This window comes from Peromyscus leucopus, chromosome 5, assembly GCF_004664715.2.
Source record: "Peromyscus leucopus breed LL Stock chromosome 5, UCI_PerLeu_2.1, whole genome shotgun sequence".
In the NCBI taxonomy this organism is placed as follows: Eukaryota; Metazoa; Chordata; class Mammalia; order Rodentia; family Cricetidae; genus Peromyscus; species Peromyscus leucopus.
The window spans coordinates 96,412,158-96,427,243 of NC_051067.1; the positions used below are offsets into that span (position 1 = coordinate 96,412,158).

General features: G+C 40.9%; 1 long non-coding RNA gene and 1 pseudogene across 1 annotated transcript in view; one reads left to right on the forward strand and one right to left on the reverse strand.

The window, feature by feature from the left end:
- Positions 1-15,086, reverse strand: part of LOC114710599 — a 155,104-nt gene that overhangs the window by 34,796 nt on the left and 105,222 nt on the right. The gene's annotated exons all lie outside the window — the stretch shown is intronic.
- LOC114710597 lies at positions 12,830-14,480 on the forward strand (annotated as a pseudogene).

Genomic DNA, 15,086 nt, shown 5'->3' on the forward strand with positions numbered 1-15,086 from the left:
TGTGGATTCCTGAGAACCTCTCCAGCACCCTGCCTATTCCTATTCCCATGATGTCCTCATCTATCTATTGATGTCCTTATCTATTATGGTATCTTCCTCCCTGCTCTCCCACTCTGTCCCTGTTCCAGCTTGACCTTCCCATTTCCCTATGTTCTCATCTCCCACTCCTTGCCCTCTGCCACCACACCCCCACACACAGTCTGCTCATGTAGATCTCATCCACTTCTCCTTCACAGGGTCATCTTATCATGGCCATTCTTAATCACACTACTATACCAAGACAACTTATAGAAGGAAGAGTTAGGATTGTAGTTCCAGAGGGATGAAAGTCGATTGTGGCAGGGATGTATGACAAGTGGCCAATATGTGGTAGGATCAGGAAGCTGAGTTCTCACCTCTTCAAACAAACAAAAGAAACAAAGAGGGAAAATTGGAAGTAGTGTGGGGTATTTAAATTCTTAAATCCTTCCTCTAGTGGTGTACTTCATCCCACAGGGCTACATCTCCAAAACATCTCCAAACAGTGTCACCAACTGGGGACTGAGTATATAAAAATCTGATTCCTTGGGGAACATTCACATTCAAACAATTACAATACCAATGGTGATGATAGTGGTGGTGGTAGTGGTGGTTATTGTAATGATGACCGTACAAACAAAACATACTGCCAAATATATCGTGTCTTTTTTCACATGAATCTGTGACTATATACTCATGCACTTTCCATTTTACAATTATGGAAATCCAGTCCTTAAGTAGAGAAATACTTTAATCAAGGTCATCTTATACCTAAAGTATAACAACACAAAAACAGAAGCACACATGCCACTTGAAATGCGGGACAGGCTGGCTTGAAATCCAGTTGCTGAGAAAATTATCCAGAAGATTCTTTACTTTGCTGGGAACTGCCAAAAAAATCGTTTTATCTTTTCATGGTTTTTTTTCTATTGAATCTTCTGTCTCTTTTCATCCCTCTTGATTATCCCTTTCCCTGTGAACTCAGTTTTTCAGATTTAGTCTGCAATGTTTTATAATAAGAGACTTTTCCCCCTCTGCTTTATAGAGACATGGAGAGGATTAACAGTTAATTTAATGTTTTCAAAATGCCTTAAGCACCTTGGAATTAAATATGTTGTGTACAAATAAATAAATAAAGGCTTTAGAGCACAAAAGCATCAGTATTCTCTAAATCACATGCTCAGAGTATCTAAATGCATGCATACACACAGCCTGCTGAAAATCTATGGATCCCACCAGGCAGGCACCAAGCAACCCTGGAATTTGCACTTTCATGTGTTATATTACAAAGAAAAGATGAAAGGCAAAATTCCATCACCCACCACATTTTTTCTAGATAGATAGATAGATAGATAGATAGATAGATGATAGATAGATAGATGATAGATAGATAGATATAGATGGATGGATAGATAGATAGATAGATAGATAGATAGATAGATAGATAGATAGATAGATAGATAGATAGATAGATAGATAGATAGATAGATAGATAGACCAAAGAGATAATGCAATACAAATGCCTTCCTTAAGTACCATCAACAAAATCTCCCCTATCCACAGCACACACAAATACCTTTCCTATACTTTTCGACCTTTCTTCCAATTCCTAAGATCTCACTAAGAATACTTTTCCAGGATTCTGTTCACTAGAGCCTAAGCAGGGAAGGGTAAAGGCAGGATGGATCTTCTTTTAGAGCCAGAAAGACAGCAAGAAACTTGAAGCTTCTGTGACAGCAATATCTCCATTTTTATGTTGGTAACCCATGTATTGGTACTGCCATTCCTGACTGCTGCAGACAGAACCTCTATTTTTGCTACCTAGCCTTCACCTCCCAAATCTCAGCTTATATCTCCTGAGACCTCAGCATTCGTGGTAACTTGAGGTTCAGAAATACTCTAGAACTTGTAACCTGGCTAAAATCCATGCAAACTTGGAGGTTAACCTGAAACCATTTAGATCATCTTTGGGAGGGGTAGGTTACTACAGAATCATTTTATGTAATAAACAACTGATACATGAATGGATGTTTAAGATATAACTGTGGTTGCCACAGTAATGTGAATTTAATATCAAAGGAAAAAAAAACCTAGTATCCAGGCTCACTCCACCAGCCTCATGATGCATGCTTTTATTAATTGTTTTCCTTTCTTTTGTGTGTGTGTGTGTGTGTGTGTGTGTGTGTGTGTGTGTGTGTGTGTGTAAGTTCTGTGTGTGCATGTGTGTATGCATGTGCATGCATGCATGAGGAAGCCAGAGGTTAGTGTTGAGTATTTTTCTCAAGTATTCTCCACTATGTTTACTGAGGTAAGATCTCTCACTAAACCCAGAGCTCTCTGATTCTGCTAGTCTAGCCAACCAGTTTGCTCAGGGATCTGCTGCCTCTGCCTTCTAAATGGATTATAGGCAGGTGGCCATATCCACTCAGCTTGTCTGGACTCTGGGGATCCAAACTCTAGCCTTCATGCTTTCACAGCAGGTGTTGTACCTGCTGAGCCATCTTTCCAGCCCTGAGCTGTTTCTTTCAAAGGCCACCCTTGATTTTCATCTTGAATAGATTGTAATAGTTGACAGGACAGTACAGGACATGAGTGTCCCTAGCCTCCATCATCTAGGAGAAAATCAAAGGGGCAATGAATGGCATTTCCTCATTGGCCCTGGGCACACACTGAGTAAGCGTAGTTCTTCTTCATTGTCTCATGTAGTCACCCATACTTGGAAAAATATAAAAAGATGGAAATATGAAGCATAGCTCTTCTGCCTCGTCTTGTGTATTCACCCATTGTTGGAAAAATATAAAAAGCTAGAAATGTGATTGTTCACATTTTATTCATGAAATCAGTGAACATCAATGTCTTGAACTATGTCACTCCTGAATCTTTATCAACTGTGACCTCCATGAAGGTGGTATCTCACTCATTGTGTCTCTCAGAAGACATTGCAGAAAACAGGTACTTGGTCCACACCAGTTACTGAAGAAAAATGAAAAGAATAGACAAAAGGAAATGAAATGCATTCCTGTCAGCCTCCAAAATCTGTGCATCTTACCCAGAATCCAACCATACTAGCCACATGTGAGAGGCCAGAGTTCCTGATCTTGCTTTAGGAAATGCCCCAAACTCAGCATGTGTTGTGATCACATTCTTCTTCCTGAAAACAAAGCATCCCATGGTGCTTCTTTGACATTGCAGGTATTTCTCATTCTTATTTGTTTGTGGTTTCCTTTGCCTTTCCTATTTCCAGAGATGGGCTTTGAGGTGGGGCAGCACACAACAGATTCTTCCATATCTCTTATGGAGTGGCATTTGAGTGAGACCTTGGTGTTCCTAACAAAGTCCCCTCTTAAATTTGAGTACCACCTGTAAATGGGAACTTATTTTATTTAAAAGCTTTGGATCCTGCCTTGAGGCACCACTCAGACCTGAGTTCCCACTCTATATTTCCTAACCATAGAGCTCCAGTCCAAGTGGCCTCCTGGCTCTTGAGTAAACAAACTTAAAATGATGCTACCACCACAGAGCCTTTGCACTAACTCTTTCCACAGACTCTTCCTGAAAAACTATTTCACTTATCACCCTCTCTCTGTGTGTCTCTCTGCCTCCCTCCTCCCCCCTCTCTCTCACAAACACACAAACACACACACACTCTACAAGTTACTGCTTAAATGTCACCTTATCAAGAAGCCATTCTTAACTACATGATCTGAAATACACTTCTCACTATATCATTTTCTGTGCCTTTGGCTTGATTGTTCATTGTCACTTCACTACCACCTGCCATGTTAGAGATGGGTTTATTTAATTTCTCTCTTACTAAGGTAGTATCTTTCCTTTGTTACCTGTGAAGGTCAAGACTTGAATTTACAGGCTCCATCTTAGGAAAAGGGCCACCATCTCAGACCACCTGCTGTTCTCAGTTCCAGGGAGGACCTCAGGAATGTGCCAAGACAACTCTAACGGATACAGAGCAGTATCCTCCTACAGACATCCTGTCTGCAGTTTATGGCCCTTGAAGATATCTAGATAATCCTGATGAGCAGTCCGGATAATCCTGTTCGGCTGGTTGTGGTTCCCTGCCAAAAGTCTAACCCAATGGTTTCAAATGTGGTTTCATGCCCAAAGTCTAGACCAATAGTTTCAAAAAAAAAAAAAAAATCCCACCTTACCTTCTACCCAATCCCAAGAATGTAATTCCCAGCTTGTGGTTTTTCCCTATAAAAACTCTCTACACCTGGGCTCCTGGCCGCTGTCACATTTCCTTCCATCTGCCATGCAGTGGCACAGGTGGAACCTGAATAAAAGGACCCTTATGTGCTTGCATTGGAAACCAGCTCCTTGGTGGTCTCTGGGGGTTTCTCGAAATGAGTACAACAATACCCATTCTATCTTCAGTGCCTATAACTTATTGTATACTCAACCATTTATGTATGAATGAAACCATGAGTAAATGGCATTTCCACATAGAAAGGACAAACATTTCTACATATAAAGGACAAACATACATGTCTTCACTACTTTCTTTGATATCCATCTCCAACCTCACTCATGCATCACAGGAGTCACACTACAGAGCCCAGGCAGAGCATACAAATTCTTTTCCCACTGTATCCAATAACTACTGATGTCAGTGCTTACAATGAAAACCAATTGACCTGCTAAGGCTAGTGCAATTTCTACACTTATGAGCTGAGGAGGCCACATATAAGACAGGGAGACCTTCACTTGTCACTCTAGATTGAGGACAAGACTACATCCTAGCAATTGGCTTATTCTTTCATGTCATTGTTTCTACCAGGACTTCAACCTACTCCTTTCATTAGGTCTATAGCTGTGCAGGTGCAGGCTTGGACCAACTCACAACAGCAGATCATGTCCATCTCCTGGCTGCATTCAGCATCTTCAGGTTGGTAGCTTGGAATTCACCTAGTGAGAGTATTGACATTGGGGGAATTGGTGTGTAATTTTCTGACCATGTTAACTCTAGTAGTTAAGGAAAATATGGCAGAAAAAAAAAGAAAAAGTTCAGAGGGAATATTTTTTCTCACCAAGAACTGAGGAAATTGGAGTTACTTCTGGGGTCATTGTCCCATGGCCATTGTCCCTACCTTGTTTCTATTTGGCTTTAGAAGACAGATAGAGAAAAGAGGAGAAGAGCCACCTAAATAGAAAGCAGCATGGTTACACCCAATTGATAAATAGAAATGCCAAGTTGTGCTATTTGTGAAGTGGTATAGTCTCCTTGATCCTCCCATGAGAACTCCCATTATACTTCCAGAAGCCCATGATGAGACCCCCTTGCAATGGGGAAAGTAAGACAGAGAGAGTTCAGAATGGCAGATACTCTAGTTAACCATGCATGTCCAAACGTGCTTGCTATAGTTCCTACAGCAAAACAGTGGAAGATACTATTAACATTTTCATAACTCTAGTACTACCCCACCTGTACTGATCAACTCTGAAAATGGGATTTAGAAAAACACACTGCAGTGAACATTAAAATGACTCCTAGGAGCTCCAGTGACTCAGGCAAGCTAGCATACATCAGACTCATTTAGAGAGGTCATATGAAATGTACCAGACAAGCCTCATAATGAGATTCTGAGCATAGGTCTGGTGAACGACCTTGCAATCTATGGTCTAATAAAACTTTCTAAGTGATTTTGATGATGATCCAAGTTAAACTTCATAATCAACTTACATTTCTCTTTTCTGTTTTGTTTTGTTTTTTTTTTTAACTGTATGAATTCTTTTTTAAATGCCTGACAGGAATTTTAAAAATAGGCCTTATCTATAGTGAAAAATAAGGGAACCTTCATTAGATGAGCACCACTAGGGAGCTGAGGAGATGGATTCATAAGTAATAGTGCTTGCCTCACAAGCATGGGGACCTGAGTTCAGATCCCCATCACCCATGTAAACAGCCAGACATTTTATCACACATTAGTAACCTCCAAAGGGTTGTTTGAGTTTTCTTGTCACCAGCCTAGCTGAAAAATGATGAACTTGTCTCAAGGGAATAAAATGATGGAGGAAGACATAACCTGTAGCTGGAGTTTTCCTGCCTTGCCCACAGTCAGGACAAACCTCTGTCACCCGCCAGTCCCACAGCCGCTCAGACCCAACCAAGTAAACACAGAGACTTATATTGCTTTCAAACTGTATGGCCGTGGCAGGCTTCCTGTTAACTATTCTTATATCTTAAATTAATTCATTTCTATAAATCTATATCTTAAAGTAATCCATTTCTACAAATCTATACCTCGCCACGTGGCTGGTGGTTTATCGGCGTCTTCACATGCTGCTGGTCATGGCGGCGGCTGCAGTGTCTCTGGTCATGGCGGAGGCTGCAGCCTCTCTGGTCATTGCGGCGGCTGCAGCGTCTCCTTCTGCCTTTCTGTCCTTTTATTTCTCCTCTCTGTTAGTCCCGCCTATCTTTCCTGCCTAGCCACGGCCGATCAGGTTTTATTTATTAACCAATCAGAACAACTTGATATACAGACTATCCCCCAGCACAGCCAAGTGCAGACCATCTCAAACACCTGCACTCAGGCCCATGGTCCTAATCATCCTCTATACGGACCTGCTGGGTAACGCCACAAGGAACCCAAGAAGGGCTCCCACAGGACATACAAATCATCCCACAGCAATAACCCATTCTCCTGTGGGCTCTGCACACACACTAATTGGTATATATTTCTGCACATACATATGTACACACACTGCCACCACCCATATACCCCACAGCCAACACATGCAAATACCAAATACATAACAGAGAGGAAGTGGAATATAGTGTGCCACTAAGCACATATGGAATATTTAATATGTGCAGGCATTGCCTTGAAATCTTTTGCTAAAATTATTGCATGTAAGCCACAAGCAATCAGTAAGTAGAATTCTTTTGTTTGTTTGTTTGTTTGGTTGGTTGGTTGGTTGGTTGGTTGGTTTTTTGAGACAGGGTTTCTCTGTAGCTTTGGAGCCTGTCCTGGAACTTGCTCTGTAGACCAGGCTGGCCTTGAACTCACAATAAGTAGAATTCTTAAGGCACTGAGAGATGCTGTTAACATGCCCATTTTAGAGATGAGGAGCCTGATACCTGGAAAGCCAGAGCACTAATAAAATGCAAAGCCTAAATTTATACCTGAGCATGCCATGCTTCATCAAGAAGCTTATTACCTCCTGAAGACTTCCAGAGGTAAGACACCCTATCATTTAAATCTCACTGAACAAAGGGAATTTTGTACACTAACTTTAGGCATTTTTCAAAAGGGTCAAATTGCACTTTTCTGGATTTTCTCCTATAGAAGTCAGAGCTTATTGAGAAGATTAATATGGATGGAATGCAATCAGAGTAATTGGTTTGCATCAAGCAAAAGAACCAACAAATTACCTTGTACATGACCTTTTGGAGGCAGCCTTCTACTTGGCTCCTATTCTCTGGCCCCAAATTGTTTCTTGTTAATTGGTAGTTTGTTGTCTAGTCTGGCTGCCTGTTTCTGACACTGGGTAATGTATTATGAGATAATCTACTTTCTGTGACTTCACAGGGTTCCCATGGCAACCTTCAATGCCACTTCCCTGTAGAACGGCTGCTTCGTTTGTTCCAAATGTGTTACAGAAATGTAAACATCCTCAATAAAAATGTTCACCAAAATGACAGTCCAAGCAGAGGATGGCATTTATATAATTACCACAAGGAAGTAATCTACAATTATTTCAACCTCTCTCCTGAGAGTAAAATAGGAAAAGTGTAGGGGGTTTGGTGTTTTGAGATTTTTTTTTTAACCTACTCAGTTTAGGCAAAGAAAATAAAGGAAAGGTTTGCTTAACAAGACATAATTTAAGATACATAGCACTCCTGTTAAAACACATCATTCATTAAAACTATATAGTTCATTAGCATCAAGGCAACCACACTCCTGGAAGAGAACATCTATGCTTATCAGCCCAGCAACCACAGACACAGGGCAGGTGCTCCCTGTAATGCCACCTCAGGTGACCAAGCCATCCTGACATTCAAAACTAAATCCAGGATTATCTGGTTGTGGGAGAGATGTTTTTCTTTTTCATTCTTGCTGGCTTTGCTCTGTCCCCTCTAAGTGAGCTCCCAGGAGATTACTCATCTGAGGGTACAGCCTCCAGGTACAGAGAGACAAGAAAACCTGAATCCTTTCCACAGCTTTATTGAGATACCATGAACACGAAACCCCTGTATATGCAGTATATGTGAGTTGCTGAGTTTAGGTAGAACATGTGGGTCCTGAAAGTGTTTATACCTCATTATCCCCTACTTCTTTGCACCCTCTGCTCCTTCTGTGTGGCATGGAATTCTCACCTTCTGTGTCAGTTTATTCTAGTTCTCCTTTGAAACCAAGTTTGAGAATTGTATTAGGTAAAATTCTAAAATGACCCCAAGGTTCCTGACTCCTGGTGCGTGAGCCTTGTACAATTTCCTCCTCTTGTACCTATGATGGAATCATGAGTGCAATGGTCCTATCATGCTCTGAAGACACTGTTTCTCTCAGGTCCTATCCACCTTTGGCTCTTACAATCTTTCCACCCCATTTTCCATGCACACCATGCTATTTAATTTAAAGGATATAAGCTTCTGTGGATTCTGGAATCTGGATCCTACTTCACATGGATAAAAAGAGACTACCTTTCTCCTGTGATGTCGTTTTCACTGTTTTTGTTTTACCATTTGGCTTGGTCTCCAGTGTTGCCCATTTCCTTGAAGTCCTGACTTATATGATTACTTTTCTTTCCCTTTAATGGGAGAGTGGAAGGGTTGAAACCTATGATTATATGAGCAGCACAAGCAAGCTGGGCTTCCTTGTTAACATACAAGCTTACACTAATGGCTTATTTGCTCCAACTCCTACCACCTAAGTCAATATTGTATTTAACCTTCATGGAAAAAATGATAACCCAAAGACAATACAGAAAGATCTGATGGAAGAAAACAATCTATAGAACCACACTGGAAGATGACTCAAGTGTCAGATTTAACTGACAGAGAATTTAAAATATACTAAGGGATATGATAGAAGAAGTAGAAAACATTCAGATGAGCAATGTAAGCAAGGATGCAAGACACTATCAAATAAAGGCTAAAACTGAAAACATTGCCTCAAGGGCTCAGTAGACACAACAAAGCCACAAAAATTATCAGCAAACTTAAAGATACATCAATAGAAATCCCCCAAGTGAAATTCAAAGCAAAAAAGACAAAGCAAAACAAAATATCCCATTGAGAACCATGAGGCAACATCAAATGGGGCCACACATGGATGACTGGATTAGTACACAAAGAAAGAAAAGTGGAAGAAACAAGTAAAATAAGAATTGATAAAAACTTTCTAGATTTAATAACACAAAGGCACTGGAAAGGCTAAATAAAGCAAAACAGGACATCTAGAAATAGTATATTACAGCTACAAAAAAGACAAAGAAAAATTTCAGTAGGTACTAAAAGAAAAATATACTTCACATAGGGAATACCAATGGTGGAAAGCATAGGGATCATGGGAAATGCTGTTTATGTCAGAAATCATGCACACAGAAGAGAGTGATGGGAAATGTATAAAGAGTAAAAAGAATAACATCTTAGCAATATAGAAATTTGTATCAAGAAACTGGAAAATGGCTCAGCAGTAAAGAGCACTTGTGTAAATGAAGATTGGAATTCAAATCCCGGCACCCACATGACAAGCCAGGCTTCATTGGGAACACTTCAATCATGGGGCAGAGACAGGAGATTACCAAGGCTTTCTGGCTTATACCCTAACCAAGAAAGTACAAGCACTGAGTTCAGAAAGAGAGAGAGACCCTGCGTCAAAGGAATAAGCAAGAAGTAATAGAAGAGGAAATCTAATGTTCCTTCTGGCCTCTGTACATGTGCATAAGCATGTGCACTTGCACACACACACACACACAAGGACATACATCACAAGACACATACAGTCCAGTGAAATAGCTCAGTAGGTAGGAGAACTTGCCACCAAGCCTGGCAATTTCAGTTTGAACCCTGGGATCCACATGATAGGAGAGAATCAACTCTCACAAGTTGCTCTCTGACCTCCACATGAATGTTGTTGCACATGTATGCCCACAAATGTACATGTGCTCGCACATAATATGTGTGTGTGTGTGTGTGTGTGTGTGTGTGTAATTTTAAAATATTTAAAGACACATACACAAATACATGTTTCTTAAAATAGTTCAAATTAACAAAAAAACATAAATTAATATTCAGCAGAAATATCCTTCCAAGTGAAGAACTAAACACTCTCAAACAAAATTAGAGGGGATTGATCACTAAGAGACCTTTCCTATAATAAATGTTACAAGAACCTTCAGGCAGAGGGAAAACTGAGACAAAATATTGGATACATATAGAAAAAAGCAGAATATAGTGGTAACTTAGCAAGTGACTAAGGCATAGAATGGGTGAAATAATAATAATATCACAAGGGCTAGAAGTAAGGACTTGGGAAACTGCTCAGAACCTATGAGGTGGTATACTTTGGAAGTGAATTTTAATTAACTACAAATGCATATTACAACTCTTCCAGGTGTCATTCTATGTAGGAACTTGAAAGAGGTGAAGCTATTCAGAAAAAAAGTACAATTTTCTTATCATCAGACATCAGAATTGTATATATAGACTTTAGTTAATAATTTATTGATATTGGTTTATTCATTGTGATTAATGCAGCACATTATGTTAGGCAGTGTTCTGTGGCTGTAACAAAATACTTGAGATAAACAACTTAATAGAGAAATGATTAATTTTTGGCTTGTGGTTTCAGTCTATGTTCAACTGGCTCCATTGTTTTCAAGCTTGTAGTGGGTCAGAGAATCGTGTCAGAAAGACATGGAGGAGGAAAGGCTGTGCACTTCATGGTTCATTGCAGCCACAAAGGAGGTGGGGGGAGGACAAAGAATATCCTTGAAGGACACATAATGACCTACTTCTTTCAAGAATGCCCCACCTCTTAATAGTCCATTCAGCCTGGAATTCATCAGTGGATCAATCAATGGAGGCTATCACTCTCATGATACTCATGACACTATCATCTCTTACTAGCACCACTATGTGGGAACCAAGCCTTCAAACACATGTGCCTGGGGGACATGTTATATCCAAGCAAAATGGACCAATGTAAATTAATATATGATGTTTATGATAGGTGTATGCGGAAAAACGTAATTGGCAATACACACACACACACACACACACACACACACAGAGAGAGAGAGAGAGAGAGAGAGAGAGAAGAGAGAGAGAGAGAGAGAGAGAAGAACCCTCTGTGCTGTTTTATAACTCTTTCATGAATTTAAAACTGCACTTAAAAGTTTACCTGGTGATAAATAAATAAATAGAATTAAAAGATGCTCAGGGATCATCTTACTAGTCTCAATAGAAGAAATCAATGACCACATCTTGAGCTACCTGATGAGATGGGCAGTCATTGGGTGCTTGAGAGTCCACTGATCTTTTATCACACAGAACTGAATTCTGCCAACAACCAAAATGAGCTTGGAAGAGGACTCCAAGCTCCAGATGAACCACAGCATGGCCAACCCCTTGGTAGTAGGCATCTGAGACCACAGCAGAAAATTTCTCTAAGCTGTGCCTAAATCTCTAACCCTCAGAAGTTAGAAGAGCATAAGTATATGCCTCAAGCTACTAATTTTATTTATTTATTTATTTTGCAGTTGGGGGTGGGAGTGGGGTGACAATTAAAATTGTGATAGGTAAGTGTTTTAAATTTGACATGTTAAAGTCATTTGAGAGAAGGGAACCTCAATTGGAAAAAATGCTTTCATCCAGTAGGCTTGTAGGTAAGCCCGTGGAGTTTAGATAAAGAAAATAAAATTATCTTGAATAAAGATTGATGTGGAAGAGCTCAGTTCATTATGAATACTGCTTCTACTAGGCATGTGGTCCTGGTGTGTATTAGAAAACAAACTAAGCAAGCCAAGAGGAGCAAGCCAGTAAGTAGCCTCTGCCTTCATGTTCCTGCCTTGAGTTTCTGTCCTGGCATCCCACAGTGACAGAATGTGGCCAGTGAAGTATAAATGAAATAAACCCTTTCCCCTCCAAATTTCTCTTGACCATGGTGTTTTATCATGGGAAAAGAAACCTTAAGATATTAGTTATGCATGAACAGAACACTAATACAAATATTCCTGGATTGTTATAGCCTATATGTAAATGTTTTCCCACCAACAATGTGTCAGTTCCCTTCTCACCACAGTCACACCACCATTCGTTATCTTTTGGTTTTGGATAATAGCCATCTTAACTTCAAAAGGATGAAATTCCATCATTTGTGACCTTATGGATGAGTCTGGAAAATGTTGTGTTAAATGAAATAAGCCACTTACACACACACACACACACACACACACACACACACGCACGCACGCACGCACGCACGCACGCACGCACGAGTGAACCTATAAAAGTGGGGGGGGGTTGGAAGAGCTGGAGTCTGGAGGCCGCCATCCCATTACTAGGGCTGGAGGAGTGGCTGGAAGCTTCTGTGAGGGCCCCTGGGAGCAAGGTGAGAATACAGACACTGACTGAGTGAAGTAGATGCTGGGATGGCGGAGGGAGGTCAAGCGGATTTCTCTGTGTAGCTTTGGAGCCTGTCCTGGAACACCCTCTATAGACCAGGCTGGCCTTGAACTCAGAGAGATTCACCTGCCTCTGCCTCCTGAGTGCTGGGATTAAAGGTATGCGTCACCACCACCTGGCTACTGTTCTTTACTTCTAACAGTGAGTCCTTTGAATGCTCCCATTCATGATTTGATGACTATATTAGCTTCTTCATGTATTGGGGTTTTAGTTAAATATGAATAAATATCACCATTTGAAAAGCTCAATTTGATATTAGAATCTGGTTGAAAATATGAGCAGACTGTTAACAGATGCCAAATATTCTTTATTAAGGACAATGTAACAACTGATGATATGTGATAAAGTTAAAAACTTTTGATTATATATTTTATTTACAAAAGTATTATGCACTGTTGGCATTACTTTATGAAAGGACATAAAGTCAATTGATAATTGCCTTGTGTTTTAAATTGTCATTATTTGATGTTATTTGTTCAGAATAACAAAGGCTTGGTTTCTGGTAGAAAAACAGGCTCTTGTATGTAAACTTGCATATGTTTGTTTGAGTTGAGTTCACAGCATGAATCACAAACAAACTGAGATCTCTCCTTAAGTATGTATAAAAGGAAACATGAGAAACATACTTGGGGGATGAAGTCAGGCAGAAGTGACTTGCAAACTTGGAGACACTGTGTGGAGTAAAAGGCTGCACAACTCCAGCCTGCACACTCACATACTGTTTTCTGGACAAAGGAACCACATCTAGGAAGAGTTTATCAAAGATCAGAAGTAGCTTGTCCATAACCTGGAGAAGAACAGGTGTTCTGTGTGAAATTGTCCTCTGTCACTTGACAGGCAGCAGGAATCTGTTTGAGCACCACACACCCAGTTGACAAACAGGAAGCCCTCCCTCACATGTTTGTCCAACCAGGTCTGTTGGCTAGCCACGCCAAAGAAGCTGTGACATTAGGAAGCTGGTGACAGTCTTAACAGACTTGGCTTCGATGAAGGATATCCCCTCTGAAAAAGAAGCAATTCCCGGCGACAATCACATGTCTGATGGCTAAGAGGAGCATCTACTGGTGCAGGGCGACATGGGGCAAAAGGTCTCACAGCAGTGGCTGCTCCAAAGGACAGCCAGGAGGTTCTCGCCATGTGTGAGGTGGTCAGTGCAGCTGTTGCCCACGCAGCACAGAAGGTGAAGGAGTACCTGGGGTTTGAGTATCCACTGAGCAGACTCGGCCTTGCAGCAAGTACACTGAGCGAAATCTTCCTCATCCACTTCATCGCTTTCTGCCAGGAAAGAGGGGCTGATGAGTGGCTCACCACCACCAAGATGACCAAGCACCAGGCCTTGCTGTTTGGAGCAGACTGGATTTGGACCTTCTGGGGACCTGAGAAGCAAATACGGCTTCAGGTGGCAGTGCAGACCTTGAGGATGGCTTCTCCTCTTCCTCTGAGGGACCCCAAGTCCTGTGTGTCAAGGCGAGAAGAGTCTTGGAAAAAAGGCAGGTTTGATAAGCTGGCAGAGTTCTGTAACTTGGTGGGAGAGGACTGTTTGGGCTTGTTTATCGTCTTCAGTGTGCCTGGAAAGCCTTAAGCCATCAGAGGTGTTCTGGAGAGTGTCACAAATGGGATGGTGGAGAGCCATCTGTCAGGACGCAGGGCTGTGGAACAGTTTGAGCTGGAGACGGAAGATTGTGTCTCAATGAAGGAGCTGCTGGGAAACTGTCTGAGTAAAAGAGATGGGCTGAGTGACATGGGCAAGGTTTATATTAGCATTCTCTAAACTGGACATATTGCTGTGACTGGTATGTAAGATAAAACAGAAAAATAATCCACAGGATGGGGTTAACCCCCCCACATTGACTGAAACTGATTACTTGGGTCAAAACTTGGTAGTGTCACAATTATGGAAAAGAAAAAAACTCTCCAGCTGTGTTTGGGGAAACTTAGTCTTTGTTTATTCAAAAATAAAAAATTGGGGGAGAAAATGAGAAAGTTATACATAAATTTTGATTTGCAAAACAAAAAAGTGGGGAGGGCGGTTATAAGAGTCTAGGAGGGTATGAATGAGTGGAGGTGAGAAAGAAGAATACATTCTGGTGATCTGCATAGAAAGATGCAATAATGAATGAAAGATGGATAACAATAATGTATTATATATTTCAAAATAACCAGAAGAGAGGATTTTGAATGTTCCCACCTGTGGTGAATTGAATGAAAATGGCCCCCATAGGCACACAGGGAGTGGCACTATTAGGAGTTGTGTCCTTGTCAGAGTAAATGTGGCCTTGTTAGAGGAAGTGTGTCACTGGGGTGGGCTTTGAGGTTTCAAATTCCAAAACAGGCCCAGTGTCACTCTCTATCCTGCTGCCTGCTGATCCACATATAGAACTCTCAGCTACTTCTTCTGTACCATGCTTCCTACCATGATGAT